Raw genomic sequence first — 6000 nt, 5'->3', positions numbered from 1 at the left:
CTGCAACCTCCAACTCCCAGGTTTAAGCAATTCTCTTGCCTCAGCCTCTCGAGTAGCTGGGATTACAGGCAACTGCCACCATGCCCAGCTAATTTTTTTTTTTTTTTTTTTTTTAGTAGAGACAGGGTTTCGGCATGTTGGTCAGGCTAGTCTCCAACTCCTGACCTCAGGTGATCTGCTCACCTCAGCCTCCCAAAGTGCTGGGATTACAGGCATGAGCCACCACCCCCGGCCAAATTTTTGTTTTTTTTTTTTTTGAGATGGAGTCTTGCTCTGTTGTTCAGGCTAGAGTGCAGTGATGCAATCTCGGCTCACTGCAAGCTCTGCCTCCCGGGTTCAAGCCATTCTCATGCCTCAGCCTCCCGAGTAGCTGAGATTACAAGTGCCCGCCACCTCGCCCGGCTAATTTTTGCATTTTTAGTAGAGACGGGGTTTCACCATGTTAGCCAGGCTGGTCTCGAACTCCTGATCTTAGGTGATCTGCCTGCCTCAGCCTCCCAAAGTGCTGGGATTACAGGCATGAGCCACCGCACCCGGCCTCATCTACTTTTTCTAGCACCTATAGATGATCGCTGTCTGCATCAATGATTTCGCTGGCTTTTGCAACATGGTGATTTTCTAATTCTTTCCTTCTCTTTTTTCTTTGTTTTGAGACAGAGTTTTGCTCTTGTCACCCAGGCTGGGGTGCAGTGGCGCGATCTTGGCTTACTGCAGCCTCCGCCTCCCAGGTGCAAGTGATTCTCCTGCCTCAGCCTCCCGAATAGCTGGGATTACAGGCGCACAACACCATGCCCAGCTGATTTTTGTAATATTAGTAGAGACGGGGTTTCACCATGTTGGTCAGGCTGGTCTCGAACTCCTGACCTCAAGTGATCCACTCACCTTGGCCTCCCACAGTGCTGGCATTACAGGTGTAAGTAAGTAAGTAAGTAAAAATGCCTGGCCGTTTTTTTTTTTTTTTTTTTTGAGACAGACTCTCACTCTGTTGCCCAGTTGCCCAGGCGGTAGTCCAGTGGTGTGATCTCCGCTCACTGCAGCCTCTGCTTCCTGGGTTCAAGCTATTCTCCTGCCTCAGCCTCTCAAGTAGCTGGGATTACAAGGGTGTGCCACCACACCTGGCTAATTTTTGTATTTTTAGTAGAGACGGGGTTTCACCATGTTGCCCAGGCTGGTCTCAAACCCCTGACCTCTGGTGATCCACCCACCTCAGCCTCCCAAAGTGATTATAGGCATAAGCTACCACGCCCAGATAATTGTTGTATTTTTAGTAGAGAGAGGGTTTTGCCATGTTGGCCAGCTGGTCTTGAACTCCCAACCTAGGTGATCCTCCCACCTGGGCCTCCCAAAGTGCTGGAATTACAGGCGTAAGCCAGCATGCCTGGCCTGTTATTATTTATTTGAACTTTTTTCCATTACTTTTTTTTTCTTTGTAGAGATGGAGTTTTGCTATGATGCCCAGGCTGGACTTGAACTTCTGGGTTCAAGTAATCCTCCCACCTTGGTCTCCCAAAGTGCTGGGATTACAAGTGTGAGCCACCAAGCATGGACTGTTTGAGTTTTTCTTTTTTTTTGAGACGGAGTCTCGCTCTGTCACCCAGGCTGGAGTGCAGTGGCACGAACTTGGCTCACTGCAAGCTCTGCCTCCTGGTTTCACGCCATTCTCCTGCCTCAGCCTCCCGAGTAGCTGGGACTACAGATGCCTGCCACCATGCCCGGCTAATTTTTTGTATTTTTAGTAGAGACGGGGTTTCACTGTGTTAGCCAGGATGGTCTCGATCTCCTGACCACGTGATCCACCCACCTCAGCCTCCCAAAGTGCTGGGATTACAGGCGTGAGCCACCACGTCCGGCCTCTTTTTTTAAAAAACTTTTTTTCTTCCATAGGTTATTGGGGAACAGGTGGTGTCTGGTTCCATGAGCATGTTTTTAGTGGTGATTTGTGAGATTTTGGTGCACCCATCACCCGAGCAGTATACACTGCACCCTATTTGTAGTCTTTTATCCCTCAGCCCCTTCCCACCCTTCCCCCACTGAATCCCCAAAGCCTATTGTGTCATTCTTATGCCTTTGCATCCTCATAGTTTAGCTCCCACTTATGAGTGAGAACATACGATGTTTGGTTTTCCATTCCTGAGTTACTTCACTTAGAATAATAGTCTCCAAGTCCATCCAGGTTGCTGCGAACGCCATTAATTCATTCCTTTTTATGGCTGAGTAGTATTCCATTGAATATATATCCACAGTTTCTTTATCCACTCGCTGATTGATGGGCATTTGGATTGGGTCCACGTTTTTGCAATGACAAATTTTGCTGCTATAAACATGTATGTGCAAGTATCCTTTTTGTAGAATGACTTCTTTTCCTCTGGGTAGATACCCAGTAGTGGGATTGCTGGATCAAATGGTAGTTCTACTTATAGTTCCTTGAGGACTCCCCACACTGTTTTCCATAGTGGTTGTACTAGTTTACATTCCCACCAGCTGTGTAGGAGGGTTCCCTGATCACTGCATCCATGCCAACATCTACTGTTTTTTTTTTTTTTTGATTTTTTGATTATGGCCATTCTTGCAGGAGTTTAAGGTGGTATCACAATGTGGTTTTGATTTGCATCTCCCTGATCATTAGTGACGTTGAGCATTTTTTCATGTTTGCTGGTCATTCGTATACCTTCTTTTGAGACATGTCTATTCATGTCCTAAGCCCACTTTTTGATGGGATTATTTGTTTTCTTCTTGTTGATTTGTTGAAATTCATTTTAAATTCTGGGTATTAGTCCTTTGTCAGATGTTTACATTGTGAAGATTTTTTTCCCACTCTGTAGGTTGTCTGTTTACTCTACTGACTGTTACTTAGCTCTTTAGTCTAATTAAGTCCCAGAAATTTATCTTTGTTTTTATTGCATTTGCCTTTGGGCTCTTGGTCATGAAATCCTTGCCTAAGCCAATGTCTAGAAGGGTTTTTCCAAAGTTATCTTCCAGAATTTTTATAGTTTCAAGTCTTAGATTTAAGTCCTTCACCCATCTTGAGTTGATTTTTGTATAAGGTGAGAGATGAGGATCCAGTTTCATTCTCCTACATGTGGCTAGCCAATTATCCCGGCGTTACTGTTGAAAAGGGTGTCCTTTCCCCCCTTTTATGTTTTTGTTTGCTTTGCTGAAGACCAGTTGGCTGTTAAGTATTTGGGTTTATGGTCTATGTGCTTTTTTTTTTTTTTTTTTTTTTTTTAGACAGGGTCTTACTCTGTCGCCCAGGCTGGAATACAGTGGCGCGATCTTGGCTCACTGCAACCTCTGCCTCCCGGGTTCAAGTGATTCTCCTGCCTCAGCCTCCCTAATAGCTGAGATTACATGTGCCTGCCACTGCGCCCACCTGATTTTTGTATTTTTAGTAGAGACGGGGTTTCACCATGTTGGCCAGACTGGACTTGAACTCCTGACTTCAGGTGGTCCACCTGCCTTGGCCTCCCAAAGTGCTGGGATTACAGGCTTCAGCCACCACGCCCGGCCTATGTGCCTATTTTTATACCAGTACCAGAGCACGGCCTATTTGAATGTTTGATTTGCAGTTAGTTGAATCTTCCAATGTGTAACCTGTGGATACAGGGAGGGCCGACTATATGCTGTACAACCTCCACCAGATAAAAATATAGAACATTTCATCCTCCACCTTGCATTTCCAGCCACAAAGTCTTATAATGAATTTTTTTTGAGACAGAGTCTCTCTCTATCGCCCAAGCTGGAGTGCAGTGGCGCGATCTCGACTCACTGCAACCTCCACCTTCCAGGTTCCAGCCATTCTCCTGCCTCAGCCTCCCAAGTAGGTGGGATTATGGGCGCACACCACCATGCCCAGCTAACTTTTGTATTTTTAGTAGAGACGGGGTTTCACCATGTTGGCCAGGCTGGTCTCAAACTGCTGACCTCATGTAATCCGCCAGTCTAGGCCTCCCAAACTGCTGGATTACAGGTGTGAGCCACCACGCCCAGCTGAATATTTCTGATGGACGACATGGTCTCTGGGCTTGGTCCAGCTACTTCTGGGCATTGGAGAAATGGGTAGGAGGTGGAAATAGGGCTTCTAGTTTCCCTCCCCACAATGAAAACCCCATGGCTGGTCCTGGGACCCTGATGTGACTTGTATTGCCAGCTGGGATTCATTCTTGGGCACTGCCTGCCTGGAAGTCTCATTAATTCTTGCCGGTACTGTCAGGGCTGGGACTCAGCTGGCAATTCCAGGCAGACTGGAGCTGCTGCTTCTCCTCTTCTCCCATCCAGAGTCACACCCAGGGCACTGGAAAGCCCATGAAAAGAGATGGGCTCTGGTTCCTCCAGCTTCGTGATCTTGGGGTGGAGATGTTACAGGAAAGGGGAGTCCTGATCCAGAGTCCAAGAGAGGGTTCCTGGATATCACGCAAGAAAGAATTCAGGGCCTGGCGCAGTGGCTCACGCCTGTAATCCCAGCACTTTGGGAGGCCGAGGCGGGCAGATCACGAGGTCAGGAGTTAGAGACCAGCTTGGCCAATATGGTGAAACCCCATCTCTACTAAAAATACAAAAATTAGCCAGGCGTGGTGGCGCTCGCCTGTAGTCCCAGCTACTCGGGAGGCTGAGGCAAAAGAATCGCTTGAGCCTGGGAGGCAGAGGTTGCAGTCAGTCGAGATCGTGCCACTGAACTCCAGCCTAGGTGACAGAGAGAGACTCCGTCTCAAAAAAAAAAAAAAAAAAAAGAATTCCAGGTGAGTCCATAAAATGGAAGCAAATTTGTAAGGAATAAAAGAATGGTTACTCCATAGAGCAGCCTCGAGGGCTGTATTTCTTTTTATTTTTTTTGAGATGGAGTCTCCGTATTGCCCAGGCTGGAGTGCAGTGGTGTGATCTTGGCTCACTGCAACCTCTGCCACCCAGGATCAAGCAATTCTCTTGCCTCAGCCTCCTGAGTAGCTGGGATCACAGGCATGCGCCACCACGCCCGGCTAATTTTTGTATTTTAAGTAGAGACGGGGTTTCGCCATGCTGGCCAGGCTGTTCTTGAACTCCCGACCTCAAGCGATCTGCCAGCTTCGGCCTTCCAAAGTGCTGGGATTACAGGCATGAGCCACCACACTCAGCCTTATTTCTTGATGATATGCTAAACAAGGGGTGGATTATTCCATGCCTCTTGTTTTTAGCCCATATAAAGTAACTTCCTGGCGTTGCCATGGCATTTGTAAACTGTAATGGTGCTGGTAGGAGTGTAGCAGTGAGGACCAGACGTTACTCTCATGGCCATCTTGGTTTTGGTGGGTTTGAGCCAGCTTCTTTACTGCAAACTGTTTTATCAGCAAGGTCTTTATTTATGTATTTTTCTAAATTATTTTTAAAATTTTTATCTTTTTTGAAACGGAGTCTCGCAATGTCACCCAGGCTGGAGTGCAGTGGCGCGATCCTGGCACACTGCACTCTCCACCTCACGGGTTCAAGTAATTCTTCTGCCTCAGCCTCCCGAGTAGCTGGGATTACAGGCGCACGCCACAACACCCAGCTAATTTTTGCATTTTTAGTACAGATGGGGTTTCACCATGTTGGCCAGGCTGATCTCAAAATCCTGACCTCGTGATCTGCCCACCTCAGCCTCCCAAAGTGATGGGATTACAGGCGTGAGCCACCGCGCCCGGCGAGGTCTTTATTTTTATTTATTTATTTATTTATTTATTTATTTATTTATTTGAGATGGAGTCTCACTCTGTCACCCAGGCTGGAGTGCAGTGGGGTGATCTCGGCTCACTGCAACCTCTGCCTCTCGGGTTCGAGCGATTCTCCTGCCTCAGCCTCCAAGTAGTTGAGATTACAGGCGCCCACCACCACGCCCATCTAATTTTCGTATTTTTATTAGAAATCGGGTTTTGCCATGTTTTCCATACTGGTCTCGAACTCCTGACCTCAAGTGATCCGCCCACTTCCGCCTCCCAAACTGTTCGGATTATAGGCATGAGCCACTGCACCCAGCCAGCAAGGTCTTTA

Source organism: Gorilla gorilla, chromosome 20, assembly GCF_029281585.2.
Source record: "Gorilla gorilla gorilla isolate KB3781 chromosome 20, NHGRI_mGorGor1-v2.1_pri, whole genome shotgun sequence".
In the NCBI taxonomy this organism is placed as follows: domain Eukaryota; kingdom Metazoa; phylum Chordata; class Mammalia; order Primates; family Hominidae; genus Gorilla; species Gorilla gorilla.
The sequence above is the reverse complement of the archived record's forward strand: the minus strand, read 5'-3'. Positions refer to the sequence as shown.